General features: G+C 38.1%; 1 protein-coding gene and 1 non-coding gene across 3 annotated transcripts in view; both read right to left on the bottom strand.

Annotated features, from left to right (window-relative positions):
* The window catches only part of ADGRB3 (adhesion G protein-coupled receptor B3), a 677,464-nt gene that overhangs the window by 216,674 nt on the left and 441,375 nt on the right, over window positions 1-19,415 (bottom strand). The gene's annotated exons all lie outside the window — the stretch shown is intronic.
* Window positions 9,897-10,055, bottom strand: LOC111826180. Its single transcript, XR_002829442.1, has one exon. It is a non-coding gene; the product is annotated as a U1 spliceosomal RNA (small nuclear RNA).

The raw sequence follows: 19,415 nt of genomic DNA, 5'->3' as shown, positions 1-19,415 counted from the left end.
TATAGAGAGAGAGAGAGAGAGAGAGAGAGAGAGAGAGAGAGAGAGAGAGAGAAAGAGAGAGAGAGAGAGAGAGAGAGAGAGAGAAAGAGAGAGAGAGAGAGAGAGAGAGAAAGAGAGAGAGAGAGAGAGAGAGGTATTTGAATGTCTGCACTTATATATTTAGAACCATCAATTACTTTCATCTTGGAATGTTGTTAATGGCCAAGTACAAAGTACCTTTTATGATAGTCCAGGTTGAAATCTCTTGATTTAAATGCACACTAATGTAAATTAAGGGACAAGATGGTACTGAAACCCTTATTGAATTTAACTCCATACAGATCTTTTATATAACCTTGAAAGTTATTTTCAAATATCTCACTTATAGAGGAAGTTTAGACCAAATATTTGAGGTATGTTGAGGATAAAAATACTAATTTTCAGAACATAAAAGCATATTAATTATTTGAACATAGAGGTCATCATGTGGATTACTGACATAGATTCCTATAACTAGTCTCACCTCCCTTTTCAGGACCTCTCCATGCTGAATCCATCCATGTCACTCACTTGCTTAAAATTCTTTACAGCAATGATTTTCAGATTATGGCACTCAAACCAGCATCATTTTCACCTTGGCCACCAATGATTTCTGCCTCCTGGTAGTCACACCCTTATGTAATTCCCTCCCATTGAATGTGGGCTGGGTTTAGCAATCCACTTCTACCAAACAGACTGTGGTAGAAGTAATGGGATGTAGCTTCCAAGATTAGGTTACTAAAAAACTGTGGTTTTTATCTTGGGGCGCTCTCTTGCGCGCTATCTTTGAGGAAGCCAGCTGCCATGTTGTGAGTGCCCTGTGGAGAGTCTAGTACATGGCCAAGAACTGAGGGAGGTCTTTAGCCAACAACCAGCAGGGAACTGAGGCCCTCAGTCCAACAGCCCGAGAATCACTGAATCCCACCAAAACCTCACATGTGATCTTAGAAGCAGATCCTCCTTCACTCAAGCTGGTCTAGACCATTGACCATGACCACTGCCCTCACTGACACCTGGCCGCCACATTCACCTAGACTCCTGACCCACAAAAAATGTGAGAAAATAAATGTTCATTGTTTTAAGCCAGTCAGTTTGGGATGATTTGCTACACAGCCATTAGTAATGAATATACTAGTACCTGGGAACTTGTTAGAAATGTACATTCTGAGGATCTACTCCTAACCTACAGAACCAGAAACTTTTAGGTAGGGCCCAGCAACCAGTTTTCAGAAGTCATCCACGTGATTGTGATGTGTGTTCAAACTTGAGGACCACTACCTTACAGAAGAGAGTCTAAAATCCTTAGCCAAGCCTACGAGGCCCTTTCCATTGATTTTAAAATTTATGAATAATTATGAGAGTAGTGATAGATACCATTTGTTGAGACCAGAGAGAGAAAGGAAGAGAGCTATCCAGAAGGGCCTTGATAACCCATTGTAAGGAATTTGGGGTTTTCTCTGCATGGGATGGGAGTTGATGGAAATGTGTTGAAATGATAGAATGGCATGGTTTAATTTATAGTTCAGCAGATCACCTTGGCTGATGTGTTGAGAATATAGACTATATGGGCAAAGGTGGAAGCAGGAAGACCAGTTAAAGTAATTAGAAACCTATGTCAATAATCTTGGGTCTAGACCAGCCGTGGGCAAACTACGGCCCGCGCCCGTTTGAAATGAATAAAACTAAAAAAAAAAAGACCATACCCTTTTATGTAATGATGTTTACTTTGAATTTATATTAGTTCATACAAACACTCCATCCATGCTTTTGTTCCGGCCCTCCGGTCCAGTTTAAGAACCCATTGTGGCCCTCGAGTCAAAAAGTTTGCCCACCCCTGGTCTAGACCATTGACCATGACCTGAGCCATTATGACAGTGATGGAAGTGATGTGTGATTAAAATTCTGGATACATTTTGAAGTCAGAGCTGATAATATTCACTTAGCAATTTGATATAGGATGTGAAAGGAGTTAACTTTTTTGGTCTGAGTATCTAAAAGGATGGAGTTGTCTTTCACTGAGATAGTAAAGAATATGTAAATTGTAGGTGTGGGGGAAAGGTTCAAGAATTGGGGTTTGGAATGTTGAGTGTGTGAAGCGTATTGGCTGTCCAAGTGGAGATGTCCACATGAAAATCAGATATACATTCAGAGGCACAGTTGGTGCTAGAGATGTAAGTCTAGAGTCATCGATTAATACACAATACTATAAACCATGAGAATGAGATTATTAAGGCAATGAATATAGATAAAACCCTTGGGACTTGGTGAACAAACGTGTATACTCAAATATAGCCCTTCCGTGCTCCTTCCTTTCATTCTTAAACATTTAGTAAACATCTACTATATGTTTGGGAACCAGTTCGACCTAGACTTGGTTTGTTTGCCTTCTCACTTCTCTCCCCAACTAGAGCAAGAGTCCACTGAGCCAAGACCCATTTATATTTATCTTTCCATTCCAGGTGCCCGGTATATAAGAGGTTTTTAATCTATGGTTTTGAGCCATCTATTAGCTATAATCAATTCTACTGAAGCTTGAGTAAGAAAATAAAACAAAAATTAAAAAGATCATAGTCTATCCATAATATGAGGACCATGGTTAAAATGTTCATAGAATATAAGGGATATAAAGTATAAGGAATGCTCATTTTAGTTTGAAACCTCTAAATTCTACTTAACCATAAAATACTTTTATTAGAACATAAAACTTAAAAGTGAGTAAGGAATTTAGGGCAGTATATGGAGAGAATTTCAGGAACAATGAAAAGAGATGTATTAGAGGGAATTGAGATCTAGTAATGAGTGTCTACATGTCAGATTCTATGTAGAACTGCAAAGGACATGCTGAAACCTCAGACATTAGACTTAACGCCCTACTTTCTCAGTGTTCTGCACCTGAGGAAACCTGAGAATTTCACAAGGCGTAGCAGAGAGGAGGGGTTTTGGAACCTGAGAAATAGGGGAAGATGAATAATGCTGAAAGAAAACTAGAATTAGGAGTTCTATTCTGCCTTAATTCATATCTTCAAAAAGATTGAGAAATGGTGATAATCAAATGCTATTATAGTCTGTATTACTGTATTCTTTACTTTGGAGTTGGGAGAAGACCAGCTCACTCTGGAAAGTGCTCTACTGTTCTCTTTGAAGTATCTCTTTGAGAAAAACCTGAGTGGAAGCATATGAAGAAAATGTCTTCTAGCAATTTTTAGAAAAAGCTGTCATAATACTTTAGCAACGCTGAAAGACTTATCAATAGGGACATGTCTTCCCCCATAATGTTCTCCAATGAGTAGTATCAAGAAAGAAAGTTTATTAATAATATACATTCACAAAGTTATTTTTCTTTTCCTACTTTTATGAGTCTATATTTAATTTGAGTGAAGCATAATTCTTAGTCAAAATATCTTTCAATTAGAGCAGCTTTTCTCAACCTGTGGGTTGCGACCCCTTTGGGGGTCGAACGACCCTTTCACAGGGGTCGCCTAAGACCATCGGAAAACACATAATTACATATTGCTTTTGTGATTAATCACTATGCTTTAATTATGTTCAATTTGTAACAATGAAAATATATCCTGCATATCAGATATTTACATTATGATTCATAGCAGTAGCAAAATTACAGTTATGAAGTAGCAACTAAACTAATTTTATGGTTGGGGGTCACCACAACATGAGGAACTGTATTAAAGGGTCTCGGCATTAGGAAGGTTGAGAACCACTGAATTAGAGCAATACTCCTCTATTCACATTGATTCTAAAACTGATCAAGCTTTGTTTTGCATTGCTTTCTTTGACTGAACTTTACCTGAAGGTGAGAAAATTAATACTTAATGTAAAATGCGATTTTTATTCTAAGTTTAATCATCTTAGGTTATATAGAATTAGAACTAATCATCTTAGGTTATATAGAATTACAGCTATAAGAAGTGGGGGAAGAAATATTCAATTATCCAAAGCTATTCAATACAATTCAATAAACATTAATCAAGTTCATTTGGTATCCAAGGAACTTCATTATGTTGTGGAGGGGCAAGGGGACAAAGAAAAAAAATCCATGACTTTGAATCACGCAGGTCAAAATCACAGAAGTAAATGGTGAATAACACAATCATTATAAATGCTATTAGGGCTCATATCTATTTTACTTCTATACTAAGATTGACATTAAAGGGATCAAATTACTATTTGTTGAAAAAAATGAATGATTTGACAGAGGTTATAGACTGGATAATTCTACTCCAAGTAACAAAACAACAGTCCAAAGAGGCCTAAAGAAAAGGAATTTATTAATAAATAAATGAAGAACTCAAGATATAGGTAGTTCCATGTTTGGAGAATCCAGCAGCACAATAATACATGTGGACTCTTCCTTCTGGTCACACGTTGTTACCATTCCAAACATTAATTCATTTAGAAATACTCATAATCATGGAAGAGAAAAGGGAATGTTCTCAGTAGGATTTGCTTTATTGGAGAGCTAATTTGTTGTCAGAAGCCCTCCTTCCCCCACCTCTACCCAAAGGCCATATACATATTACCCATGCTACCTTATGGTCCTTTGCCATAATCAGATGGCCAAGCCCAGACCGAAAAAGAATGTGTGATATTTGAGCTTCTGTTGTGAGATATGAACTCTATTAAAAAAAAAAAAAAAAGGAAAGAAAACTTCTATTGAGTAGGAATCCAACAGTCGATGTTCTCAGGAGTATCATCCTTGAGTAATTTCTTTAAGCAATGTGTGATATACATCATTCCCCCTACTGCACATGCCCTCCTAAGCACTGCACTGGAGAACAAAAGCTCCCCACACATCTGTGGTCCTCGGGTCCTCAGTATCTGGTGCTGGCAATATTTGACACCTCTGTGCTTCTTTTGTATGTCTCATAACCTTTTTACAGTGCTTATTGGGTACTTTTCTTAGCATTTAATGAATATTAACTCATGAAAATCTCAGGCCAATCCTATGAAACAGGCTAATTATTATTATTACTAGAGGCTTGTTGCACGAAGAGATTTGTGCAATAGGCCTTCCTTTCCCCTGGCTGCTGGCACTGGTTTTACTCCGGCACCCGGCACCCAGGCCTTTGCTTTGGCCGGGCTCTGGCTGGAGCCGGCCCTGGAGCCGTGAGGCTTTCGCTGGGCCATCAGGCTTGGCTCCACTGCTTGGAGCCTATGCATGCAAAATTAACCGCCATCTTTATGTTAATTTGCATACTATCCTGATTGGCTGGTTTGCGCAGCGAAGGTATGGTCAATTTACATGTTTGTCTATTATTAGGTAAGAAGATTATCGTCTTTGCTAGGTGAGAAAAAGAGGCCTAATGAAGTTAAATAACTTACCCACAGTAACACAGCTTGTTAAGTTACTGGGCAGGATGTGAAAAACAGGACATTTGGATCCAGAGTGGGTGTCTTTACCCCTTTGCTGTGCTACTTTCTCAGTGGCTTGAGGAAACCTGGCGTCTGCACTGACCTGCAAACTCAGGCTTCCTGGAAAGAAGGCTCTTTATCTTGGAAATATGAATAGATACCTCTATAACACAGCTTGATCCTGGCCCTCAAAGGTCGTTTTCATCTTAAACATGCAATGACAGAATTGCCAATTAACTGGAGTAGCTCTACAAAGTTGAAAGTCAGCCTCTTATTTTCTTAGCAACACTGATCTTCCTATTTCCATTTCTGTCTCTTTACAACCCGCTGTCCACACAGCAACCTCGAGGATCTTTTAAAAACTAATTATATTGTACCCTTAGTTGCAGGGCCCCATATGACTTTTCATTATTTTGTAAAGATACTCAAATTCCCTACAATGTCCTAAAGACCCCACATGATCTGATATAATATTAACTCTGTTTTCTCACCTAATATGCCCCAGTCTCTTGGAGCTTCCTTCTTTTCTTCACCACATCGAGCTATTTCCTGCCTCAGGGCCAGTGTCTTGCTGTGTTCCTGCAGGGACACACTCACCCTAGATCCTCACACAGCTCCTCATCATTGAGAGCTGGACTAAAATATCACCTCCTCGCAGTGGCTTGGCCTGACTTCTGTCAAAGCTAAGGCCCTCTCAGCCTCTCTGCTAATCCAGTCATTCTTTGTCACAGTGTTCATCTTTGTTTAATTCACAGCATTTAAAAAAATTTCTGAAGTCATCTTGTTCATTAATTTGAGGGCAGAGACTATGCCCATTTTTTAACCAACACTAAGAGTAATGACACCTTGTTGAAAAGGAGCTTCCCATTTCTGTGAAAGACAATTAAAATATTTTGGGCTTAATTGACAATTGAATATCTCAAATATCTCTAAAACAGATGAATGAGCATATGCAAAACTAAATTAATAAGTCTTCTAATTATACTTCAGCAGTACTGAAGTATCTGCGGTTATGTGGTTTCTCGCATTTGCAGCTTTTGAATGAAGAAACAAATCTTTCTCCATTTTACTTAACTATGACTTCCTCTTCTTAGAAGCAATTGACATTTATGTATTTTTTTTAGAAAGAGGTCGGCCTATGAAAACTTTCAAATGGTACAGGTTATTTGTACTTGGTGTCTGCTTTAGAAACAGCCCAGCAGTAGATTGACTGATTGGGACTGACTGTGGGAGCTGGCTGCTCTTAATTCCCTCCCCAGTGATGATTCAATTTATTCCCAATTCTAATAATCCTTTAACAAATACAACTGGCTTAAATGTTGCAGTCATCTAAAATTTATAATGCACCTTGATAATGAACAAAAGATATTCACTGTGGGACATGATGGCATACTATCAAATTTTGTATTTTCTTGGAATATCCTTTCTTTGGTTTTCTTGGAAGCAAACAAAACATTGTAAATTGTTACTTCTATTTTGGCAGATGGAAACAAGCACACAAAACCTGCTTGGTGGCTTCTACCAAAATGTAGGTGCTGAACTTGTTTTAACGTTAATGGAGGTAATATTTTGGGAGATTGGGCTGGGAAGAGCAACACTGCCAAGGCGAGGAACATTCAATTTACTTCTTTGTCTCTTCTTCTTAGATATATTGGACACATCCTTTCACATGAGGCAATTTGTCACATTAGGTTATTAGCTATATGAGAATGAGCTCTCAAATCCAACTTAATAAATCAGGTCTTAGAGTTTAAAATACTTGTAAAGATTATTGAGAGTTTCAGTGCTACTTAAATACCCAAATGCAGGCAAAATGCATTTTCAACATTTTCTGTTCAGTTTATTACATTTAAACTGTCTAAGCTATTGCAATTTTAAAACTTTTAAGCTGATTTTTTTTTTACTTATAAGAATATATGCTATGTCAGCAAGTAGTAAGGGCCTTGATAAACAAAATGAAATCTAATAGCTGTTGTTTTGAATGAATGAATGGATAGATGACTATATTGTGGCAGACTCACATATAGTGTTCAGTTCAGCTCAACAGACAATGAGCAGCTAATGTGAGCCGGGAACTGTGCTTGGAAATCCAATTAAAGAGGCAAGTCTTCAACATCTACCAACTGTACTCTAAGACAAGGGCTGCCACTAATATAGAGGCTCATTGCCTTGTGCTATGTGATCATTTAGAGGTGGGTAAAGGGTGCCTTGGGAAAACAAGATAAGAACCGAAGTTGTGATCTTAATTTGCCCGGCAGAGACGAAGTGTATGGCAAGAGCTGTAGGCAGATGGAACAGCATGAAGAAAGGTGTGAGTCAGTAAGGTGTGTTGAAGTTACTACAAATGGCTGACTGCTTGGAATTACAAGTCAGAGGTGCAGGAGAAAACAGAATGATTGGAAATGGGGCTGGATCTTGGAAGGCTTCATATATCATTCTGAGGAGTTTGCACTTTATCTAATGAGGTGGTGAGGAACCATCAAAAGAGAAACTATTTTGGTAGAAAAAACGGAAAACAGATTCAAGAGCTAAAGACAGGGATCAAATCATGTCTCTTACTGGAGTTACTGATTATAAATGCAGGTCTCTCATCATCACATAAAAAGTAGGAGCTGTCCCTGACATTGATCTATTATGGAGACAATGAATAAGCAAAGAACTGCGGGCAAAGCAAATGCATGTATAAAAGGTGACTATAAAGTCACCAGAAACCAGTTTTGATGAGTGGCTTCAGAAGTCAGGTTCATTATTACATCATTATACCTCACTCTGTTTTATTAAAATTATGCCAAGTGCCACTTATACTATTATGTCTCTAAGGTAATTTAAGTTATTCTTATCAAATTCTAATACTGAACTTTTTGGAGGGTTGACATCCAAGAGATGTCAAATGATATTTATCTGATGGATTCCATTTGAAATGTCCTCAATTTTTAAATATAGGCATGGCATTAAAGTTAACTAACACTTCTTCAGGACAAGGCTATGGTATTATACCTTCTCTCTTCTACAATGCTTCTCAGGCATATTTCCCCGCTCGCCCCAACTTACTTTTTCCCATTTCATTCCATCTGTTTGTATGTCTGTAAGTCTTTAGGATTATGAAGTTTGGAAACAGACTGCAATAAAACTCCTTGGGCCTCAAAGCTATGTGTTCACAAGCAGGAGGGGGAATCTTTCATGACAAGTTCATAATGTTCTCTCTGCCTCCTGCCATGGGCCAACTTCTGACTCCATGCTATGTGAGCACATTCTCTTTCTCTCTGTTTGGTAAACATTTCTGCCTTTAAACAGAATATAGTATTAAAAATCAAACTTCATGTGGGTATCTTGGGTTTCCTACTTCAGAGATAGTCCTTTGAATATCTGGGAGGACACTTCATGCAGAATTCACTTATATGGCTACACATTATTGGTTATGACTCAAACTCAGCACCTAAATATGCTTTATAATCACCTCCTTAGTACTACAACTTAAATATTTATTACAAAACAAGTGGGGTCATAAATTGAGTGCCTCAGTGCAGCAAGGGAGCTATAAATGACCCCCCCTTTTTTTTTACAATTTATCTAGACTTGCCATGTGCTATTATAGTGCAGTATAAAAAAATGTGGGTAAGTACAGTTTCTCTACCTGCTCCACCAACATTTTGGACATAAAACCAAATACTGTTGTAAACTACTATATAAAAGTCAATATAAATATATCTCTAAAATATTCTTAAATGTTTATTAGTTGTGAAAGGTCAACTTCAATATTTATAAAACAAAAACACATAGCCAGTTCTGCTTATGGACTCAGGCACTTAACACACTTGTGGATTTAAAAACTGTGTAGCCAACACAACTGCCCCTATGAGTGACTTGGGACACCCAGAATTAGCTATTTGTGTTCTTGTGGTGAGGGGCACGTCACTTGCAGCACCTGTAATTAACCACCTGCTCATCCAATTACAGAATCACAGATTAGATATTTCGGAAAGCAATTCATGCTCCTCATTTCAGATTAAAGGCACAGATTTACATAATAGAACATTTATCGCACTAATGGTTTCTAATAAATTCACACTCAATTTGCATTGAAGAGTCACATTTGGGATGTGAATTTAAACACTATCTTTTCAAGATTTCTCTCTGGATACCGTGGAAGCTACAAGAATCGATGCCACCACGAGATAAATCCATTTTGAGGAAATAAGTATGAAATAATGCATGCATTTTCAACACATAAAAATCAGATTTAGAACTTGAAAAGAAATATGATTATTATTTTCTCAACTGCAAAACACAGGCTTTAAAAAACAAAAGTGAAATGCATTAGTGAGCTTTGGTTCGGCTCTTTCAAATAATATAACTAACTAGTCAAATCATTCATGGTATCATAAGTACATGGAAAGGAATCCCTACTTAGGATTTTAAGAAAGAGATTCATTTCACTGATTCATTAATCCAAACATTGAAAGAGCACCTACTCTATGCCAAGTACTGTGTTTTTTTTTGTTTTTTTTTTTAGCACGAACGCAGTCCCCCACTACCACAAATTATGCAGTCGAGTTTCCCACATTTGGGGAAATCGCAGGGGTCAGCACATCCGGAGTGCAATGGATAAGCCTCGCCCTGGGAAAACCACCTTCGTGATCATGGTATCTCCCCTGCCAGGTAAGTATTCAAGTACTGTTTTTGATGTAGCAGTGAACAAAACAGGCACAAATATCACCCCTAAAGGAAGCTTTTTGGTGATGGGGGGGGGGGGAAGGGTAGAAGCAAGTGATAAGCAAAATAAGTAAAATAGCATTCGAACAGTAAATGATAAGGAGGGTACATACATCGTGAGGATGGGGGCTGATTATTTTAGAAGGGTGGGAAGAAATGCCTTTCTCTCAAGATGATACTTGAGTAAACAGCTAACAGAAATGAGAACTCACATCCTACAGGATTCTAGAGAGAAAGCATCCCAGTCAGTACAGATGCTGCTCTGTAAGGTGTTTTGTTTGTAAGTAGAAAAGAAAGTTGGGTAGAGTGACATGGAGGACAGTAAGAAGCCAAGCAGGAGCGCTAATCAAGGAGGGGAGGGGCCATGTAGAGCTCTGAAGGTAAGAGTAAAGACAGAGGTTTTTACTTTGGGTGAATAGTCTGGGAGGAACTTTGTTATCTGATAGGATGATAGAAGAAAAAACATAGGTTATACAATTTTAGAAAATGATAAATTGGGATACCTGAGTTAAGACGAAGCTGAAGTATTCCATTTTAAGACAAGGAAATGAACACAAAAACAGCTGGGGTTTGCACTTGTGTACAAGGTAAGAAGCAGGGCTGGAACTTGAAGCTAAATCCTAACACGATCACATATGCCATCTCAAAGTTTCACAGACAGGTTCAGGAAGGAATGTGTCTTGGCTTCAAGGAGACCGGAGATTGGTATTGATGAGTTCTGAATCAGTGACCCTAGGCTGAACAATCACATTGACAAAGTGGTGGGGAAATGGAATTCTCTAACATTATGCTTTGATCTTGCTTTTGGCAAGAATTTCATTTATTGAATGTCTTTAATCAGAGCATGTTCCATGAGAAAGATTTCAAGTGGTTAAATTGATCTGTCCCTACATTTTCTCTTCAGCGGTGAACTAAGAACGGTCTCAAAAGCTGGTTTAGGGGACATTCAGGAGTCCTCTGTGATCTGCATAAGTAAAGTGTCTGTAGTTGTATATGACTTCATGTGCATAGATGGGCAGTGCTTCATGGGAAAGTGCTCTAGGGCCATTTAGCTCAGTTTTTAAGGCTTGAAGGTAATTAAGTTGAGAGCAGGAGTTCTTCCCTAGCTGGGCTTGTACCTTGGCTGCATCACATCTGTAGACTGCATCCCAAACCCTGACCAGCTGTCTTGAAAACGCATGCCCTTGTTCAGAAGAAGGGCAGAACCACACAAGTCAATCACCATGGATGAAAACACGATTTCTCAGAGAACATGCCAAACTAATAGGGGTCAGAAACATCCTCATAATACTCACAGGAAACCCACTGATTAGTCAAACTGGGTAAAGCTGGTTACCTCCCTGGCTCATGACAACAAAGGCAGATGAGCAGCAATTTTGTTTCTGGGTGAGAATGTCTCGTGTCTGCGGGGGTCTCTGCTGAGAATTTCATTCTCAGTGGGACTACTCTGCGTGGGAGGATGGACATGGTCTAATCTAGGATGTGATCAAATAAGATCACACTTTGTTTTTCTTCTGTGTTCCTGTTAAAAGCCGGCTACAATTCTCATGAATTGTCCCATTTACTCTAATTTTATAATACATCAGGCATTAGATGCTAAGATGCTGAAAGAACATGCTTTGAAAGATATCAGCTTCTAAAATGGCATATTCAATAAGTCATTTGGGCTTCAGTGCAGGAGGCAACATGTCACAGAGGCAAGAATAGTGAGGCCAGCTCTATTCTGTGCTATGCTGCTAACCTATTAGGTGACCTTGGAATAGAGGGAGTTCATTTCTATGGGCCTCAGCATAACGGCTTTAGCTAACATGATCTCTAAATTTCCTTTAAAACACAATGTTTCTAGTTTGTTCACTTCCTATTGAGAGTCAAAGTGAAAACATGTATTTGAAGTCAAGATAAAGTAGTTGTTATTAACACACTGGGTGTTGGCCATGAACAGACCTGTGTTCTAAGCTTGTCTCCCACTTATTAGTTGGGTAAGCTTATGCAATTTCCATAGCTTTACAACTATATCACTTGCAAGACAAGGATAAAAACCCAGAAACAATTTTTTAAAGGATTAATTTAGATAACATACTTAAATAGTAAAAAATGGTAGCTATTGTTATCTTTTTCTGTACACATTTCTACATATGGTTTATATATGTAAATAATTTCATTACATTAGTGATGTATAAATAAAACAGTTCTTCACGTAAAATGCAACCTTTTCCAATAGATCTATGTCATAATTTGAGGGATAATGAAGTGACACCCACAATAAAATCTCTCACTGAGTGCAGAATGCCTGAAATTCCTGTGTCAGCAGTTACTTTTTACAACAGGGCACTGAGGAACCCATCTTAATGCAGTGAGTCACACAGGTTGTTCATTGGCACTTGACTGCCTGCAGAAGCCAAGTCCTTGTGGTGGGACTGCTAACAGGTCAGAGGTGTTGACAGCAGGGAAGATGAATGCCTGGATACAAGTGAGCAGTATGGGCCCAGGCTAGAAGGGTAAGACTCAAAAAGCACTACCTTGGGAAACCCTGGACTGTCAGGTGTAACCCAGTAACTGGTGTGGTGAGAGGGTGAGGTGAAGAGGCACTGAACAGCCCCTAAAATACCAGGGTCCCTTTATGTTGAGTGACAGGACTTGGTAAGGCACCTGTTTTCATAACTACTTTGAGTAGCAGTTACCTCATGTTGAGCCATTTTTCTTAGGTTCACATAGAAATCCTTGGGCTTAGAGTAAACCCACAGATCCAGATCTGCTTATTCAGAATAGAGCCATGCACCAGTTAATTTTAAAGTAAAATAATATTTTCCTCTAGGTCTTCTGATGGGTGTAAAGAACTTTTTCTCACATTTTCTCTTATAACCTTGGCTTTCTTTAGTCAGTTGAGTTCTGATTTAAATTTCATCATATAGCTCTTCCTTTTAGTCTAAATGTCAGTTTTACAATAGGATATTCTTATTCCTCATTATAATTCATTAACTTAGCATTTCATAAACTTAATGCTGTAAATCTCATTAATCTGAAATTCAAGAAAGGGGAAAAATGGCAGCCTACAATAAAAAAGAATTCATTGTATCTGCTAAGTCATTTCAACCACTGAAGACCCTGACACTGAGCCAGCCTCCTTCTCTAACAAAAGAACTGATGAAAAAAATCAAATGGCTGTGTAGAGGTTGGGGTCATTAAAGTTGGTTTTAAATTTTACTGTCACTTTGGCCCATTTATATTATGAACTCTTGAACACTGGCTGCCACTGAGTAAGTTTATCAGTAACCTGTGATGATAACAGGGTGATCAGACGTCAAAACCATTACATAGCTATGCTTGGGCCCCTGAAACCTTGGCAGCTGAATATATCTACTTCAGGCACACTGAAGACCTTGAAGTCATAGTTAACCATAAACTGCCTGTCGCTAGTGCCTTATACCACACCTTTCCTGATTCTGGAACAATATTGTTGAGTTAAGTAGATGTGACAGAGACTGCCAGGCATCCCCCAAAAACTTTCTTCTTCCTGGGAACACAGTATACCATCTACAGATTTTTTTTCCCTGTAGTTAGGCATGGTCATGTGATACAGTTGTAGCCAACTGAACGCAGAGTAAGTGTTAGGTGCTGTTTCTAGGCCTGGTCATTAAAACCTCCCTACCTGCTCTTCCACATTATTCTCTACTTCCCGGTGCCTGAAATGGACCTGACCTCAAAGTAACCTCTGAAGACGTGATGAAGATGGACCCATGTGCATCAGCTGGCTTGGTGAATGATCGCTTGAAGGAAAGCTCCCTGACAACTGCTTCGCCTATTTATTCTGTTAACAGGAGGAAGAGAAAGATATCTATTGCTTGTGAGCCATTGGACATTTAGGAACTATTTCTTACAGCCACCAGAATATTTGTTAACTAATAAAGTGAATATTACTATTTGAGAAACTGCTATTTTAAGCCACTGAGATTTGTTTGTGTACGTGTCTGTTTTTAATTTACCATAACATAAGTTCAGACCAACCCACAAACCACAGGGAGTGTATTTTATCATTTTATGAATTAGTGAGATCTTTAGTAAAGGATAAAAATCAATGAATATAAACTACTGGGAAAAGAGTGACATAGTTGTTCAAATGGAAAACAAGTGTGCTAGAGACAGGGGAAAGCACTTTAGATATTTATACATTCTTGCATTAAGATTCCACTCCTGACACTCACAGAATGCAGGAGTTATAAGGAACCATGTGGACCATCCATTTTTAATTTCACATTTGAGGTTCAAAGAGATGAAGGAAGGAAGGAAGGAAGGAAGGAAGGAAGGAAGGAAGGAAGGGAGGGAGGGAGGGAGGGAGGGAGGAAGGGGGAAAGGAAGGGGGAAAGAAAGGGGAAAAGGAAAAGGGGAAAAGGAAAAAGAAAAAGGAAAAGGAAAAGGAAAAGGAAAAGGAAAAGGAAAGGAAAGGAAGGCTACTACGTTAGTGAGGTGGGGAAATAAAGATTACTTATTGGAAAATATATTATTTTTAAAAAGAAAAAAATTAACAGTGAGGGATTGAAATGTTTTTTTTTTTTAATCAATAAAATCATTGGCCCTAAAGAAGATATGTATTTACTAGTGGCCCGTTGCATGGATTCGTGCACACTGAAAGGAAATTAATTAGAAGAAAGATTCATGTGGTAATTACGTTACTGCAAAAATTACATGTCAAAATAGTATATATAGTATTATAAAATTAAAATATGCGTGCGATTGTTGCCAGTAAGAGCTTTATATGTATTGCACATGCGCGAGTCAATGTTTATTTTTAAATTGCCAGCGTGCGTCTTATGTACTGGTTGGTCGGTCAGTCAGTCAGACAGTCGGACAGATGGTCACTTAGATATATATACACTGAGTGGCCTGATTATTATGACCACCTGATGTTTGTAGGCAAATTAGCTATAATTTCACGCTGAAGTTGCTAGAGGGCCAGACCACTATAAATAGGGAAGCAGGTTGTTTACCACGATAGTAGAAGTGATTTTTTTCTGAAGATATGGGTAAACAATGTGATTTAATAGCCTTTGAACGTGGGATATATGTATATATGTATATATGTATGTATATATATACACACATATACATATATATACATGTATATACATGCATATACATATATATACATATACACACATATGTATATTAGATAATGTGTTTAAAGTGCCACAAAGTACTAGGCAATATTCAAAGTAGAAAGAGAAGTATTCTCCTCTAGATACACATATCAACAAAATAGGCTATTATTTAAAGTTCTAAATATGATTTGGTTACTAAAGATTTGAAGATAGTTCAATGAAGAACTAAAATGATTGCCCTGGATGGGGCGTTGGTTGGAACGTCATCCTATACATACACCAAAAGTTTGCATGTTTGATTCCCAGTCAGGGCACATACCAAGATTGTGGGTTTGATCTCCAGAGGTGCATACAGAAGGCAACCCATTGATGTTTCTCTTTCACATCCATGTTTCTCTCTCTACCTTCCTCTCTGTTTAAATACTCAGGTGAGGATTTAAAAAAAATACACACACCAAAATAATCAAAGAAAACGGTTAAAGATTGAACAAAAGAAGAACTCTTAATTTTGAAAACGAGAAACAACAACAAAAATATAGTAGGTAGTGAATAACCAAAAGGAATATAATCATGAAAGGAATTTTTAGAAGATAGTGTATTTATCTGTGGAATTCCAAATGTATAGTCCTATACATGTGAACAGAAATTTTAATATAAATAAAATAATTAATTTTTAATATAGTAGGATGTATGTTTCTACAGCAGAGAGCTTTGGTAGCATTTAGTCTGGTTGACAAACATAGAGGAGGAGTTATTTGCAAGTAATATACACAGAGAAAAATAGATGTTAGGCATATATTCTTAAATTATTTAAAGTTATCATCATAAATTATAACTTTTTTCCCAGAAAAATTTTTATGATATCAGTGTTACTGATAAAATATGGGAGGGGAAAAATCAATTTTTTACTCAGGATGACAAATCTTATGTTCTAATATTTTTATAGTCCCAGTAGTTTGTACCATTTTTATAACTATACTAGAGGCCCAGTGCATGAATCATGCACCAGTGGGGTCCCTCGGCCTGGCCTGCAGGATCGGGCTGAAACTGGCTCTCTGACATCCCCCAAGGGGTCCCGGATTGTGAGAGGGCACAGGCCAGGCCGAGGACCCCACCAGTGCATGATCAGGGTTGGGGAGGTTGGACAGCCAAGGAAGGACTGTGGGGAGGGCTCCAGGGTGTGTCTGGCCCATCTTGCTCAGTCCTGATTGGCCGGACACCAGCAGCAAGCTAACCTACTGGTTGGAGCGTCTGCCCCGTGGTCATCATTGCACATCATAGTGACTGGTTGGCTGTCTGCCCCCTGGTGGTCAGTGCACATCATAGCAAGCATGAGCAGCCTTAGCATATCATTAGCATATTATGCTTTGATTGGTTGAATGACTGACCAGATGACCTGACACTTAGCATATTAGGCTTTTATTATATAGAATAATATATATTTGTATATACATGTATATTAGTGCTGAGAGCATATTTCTGAAACTATTTCTTTTCACTAAAGAATATGCTAAGAAAGAGATCACAAGTTATTATTTAATTTTGGCCACTGTGATTTTCCTCCTTCCTCACTGAAGACTAAATCAAAGTTATGTCTTGGTACATTTCCTTGTATTTCATTTCAATTACACAGGGAATCTCTCATAGAGGGAACAATTTCTGTTTTATGTTTTGTTTATTGCCTCAGATGAACCTGTTATGACTTTTCTAAATTCAACACTTGGCATTTTTTCTTCTTCTCTTAATTGTGCCTCTAGTCTCTTTTCCTGGTTATTATGGACCTTTTTTATCCTCAGGTAGATTTTTTATAATCTTAAGTAAAAAATATGAGTTGCTGAATTTTCTAAGTCAGAGTCAAAATTGGTCCTTTGGTATCATTTAGACACAAAAGACTGCAAATTCCTAGTGATCAATATGCTTTAACTTGCTGATTTGTTTTTGAGCCAAGACAAGAATTTTTAAAATAATGACACACAAAGTATGAATGCCATTTTGTCTGTATGTGCAAAGTTTGTATGTAGAAATTAATTCATGTTTAGCATCACCGTGCTTAATACGACAGTGCACTTATTCAGTTGAATCAAGAGAACATTTTTTTAAATAAAAAGATAAGTACTTTTTTTGTTGACATTTAATTAGCTTATAGAGGACATTTTTCTGAATCCTACTGAAATCAATGTCACCAGGTGAAAATCTGAAAACACTCTAACGAGGCCTGACATAATGCATCAAAATCCTTACCAAATAAAAATGTAGTTGTAGATACAAAGAACAGACTGACAGTTGACAGAGAGGAGGAGGATTAGGGGGCTGGGTGAAAAAGGTGAAGCGAACAAAGAAGAACAAATGGGTAGTGATAGAATAGTCACAGGGATGTAAATTACTGCATAGGGAATATAGTCAATAATATTATAATACCTATGTTTGGGGCCAGGTGGATACTTGAAATATCAAGAGGGACACTTTCTAAAGTATATGATTGTCTAACCACTATGCTGTACACCTGAAACTAATATCCTATATAATAAAAGGGTAATATGCAAATCAACCGAATGGTGAAACAAACGGTCCCTGTGACGTGCACTGACCACCAAGGGGCAGACGCTCAATGCAGGAACTCACCCCTGGTGGTCAGTGTGCTCCCACAGGGGGAGTGCCGCTCAGCCACAAGCCAGGCTTGGGCTCAAGGCTGGCGAGCACAGCAGCGGGAGCCTCTCCTGCCTCTGCAGAGGCAGGCCTAAGCCATCAGTCAGACATCCCCCAAAGGCTCTCGGACTGCTAACGGGAGCAGGCCGGACTGAAGGACACTCCCCACCCCCCTGCCCCCGAGTGCACAAATGTTGTGCACCAGGCCTCTAGTAGAATATTAAATGTAATTGTTAATAAATGGTATTTGCAAAACAGGAACACCAATCAGAAAGGATATATGCACCCCTATGTTCATAGCAGCACAATTTACAATAGCTAAGATTTGGAAATAGCCTAAGTGCCCATCAGCAGATGAGTGGATTAGAAACTGTGGTACTGTATATCTACACAATGGAATACTATGCTGCTATAAAGAAGAAGGAACTCATCATTTGCAATAACATAGATGGAACTGGAGAGCATTATACTAAGTGAAATAAGCCAGTCAGAGAAAGATAAATATCACATGATCTCACTCATTTGTGGAATATAATGAACAACATAAACTGATGAACAAAAATAGAATCAGAGTCATAGGAGCATCGGACAGACTGTCCAACCTATGAAGGAAGGGGGGGGGGGTGAAGGGGTAAGAGATCAACCAAAGGACCTGTATGCATGCATATGAGCATAACCAATGGACACAGACAGTAGGGGTGTGAGGGCATGTGCTGGGGGTTGGGGGCATCCAGTGAAAGGTCAATGAGGGAAAAATGAGATTTATGTAATACTTTAAACAATAAAGAATTTTAAAAAATAAATAAATAGTACTTGCATCTGTTAGGTTACTTCTAAAAGAAAGCAGAAGTCAATAGTAAAGAAAAAAGGTTACTACTTAGGTTATCCAGCTCTGATACTTATTTGGAATTTGATCCTTAGTATCTTAGGGTTCCTCTCAGATGAAACTATCAATGTTTTGAAATGTGTACCCCTTAGAAAATACTGTGAAAAGAGATGATCTTTCCAGAAAACAACAAAAAATAGCACTATCAATAGGGATTACTTGTATGCCAAAGGTGAAGTTTACATTTACAAAACATACACATTAAAACCTATGAAGTCTACCTTCTCTGACTAAATGTATTCTATGGAGATGTTACTCTTCAAATTCTTTTGAAACCTAGCTTGTACTTCATCATCATCCTCAAGCTCAGGCAAAATCTTAAAATTGTCCTCCAATTATTTTAGGTATGTATATATACAAAGGTGGGCAAAAGTAGATTTATAATTGTGAGTACATGGATCAATTTCTTTTTGTGTTATTAATTATTGTATTGTTTATTTGTATGTGTAAACCTACTTTTACCCACCTTTGTGAATGTCCCCTAGTCTCTTCCTGGTTATTATGGACCTTTTTTATGTCCCCTTACTTGGTTCCTGAGGGCAGAAACTGTCCTTTTGATTTACTGGTATCCTTCTGTCCTCCTCTTTCCAAATAGGCTAGATTTCACTACTGTATTACAAAAGCATCAATAATCATATGCACAATCCAGCACACAAAGTGCCATGGTAGCTATAGGACAGCAAAAG

Source organism: Myotis lucifugus, unplaced genomic scaffold (assembly GCF_000147115.1).
Source record: "Myotis lucifugus unplaced genomic scaffold, Myoluc2.0 scaffold_59, whole genome shotgun sequence".
NCBI lineage: Eukaryota > Metazoa > Chordata > Mammalia > Chiroptera > Vespertilionidae > Myotis > Myotis lucifugus.
Note: the sequence above shows the minus strand (reverse complement) of the source record. Positions and strands in the feature narration are given on the sequence as shown.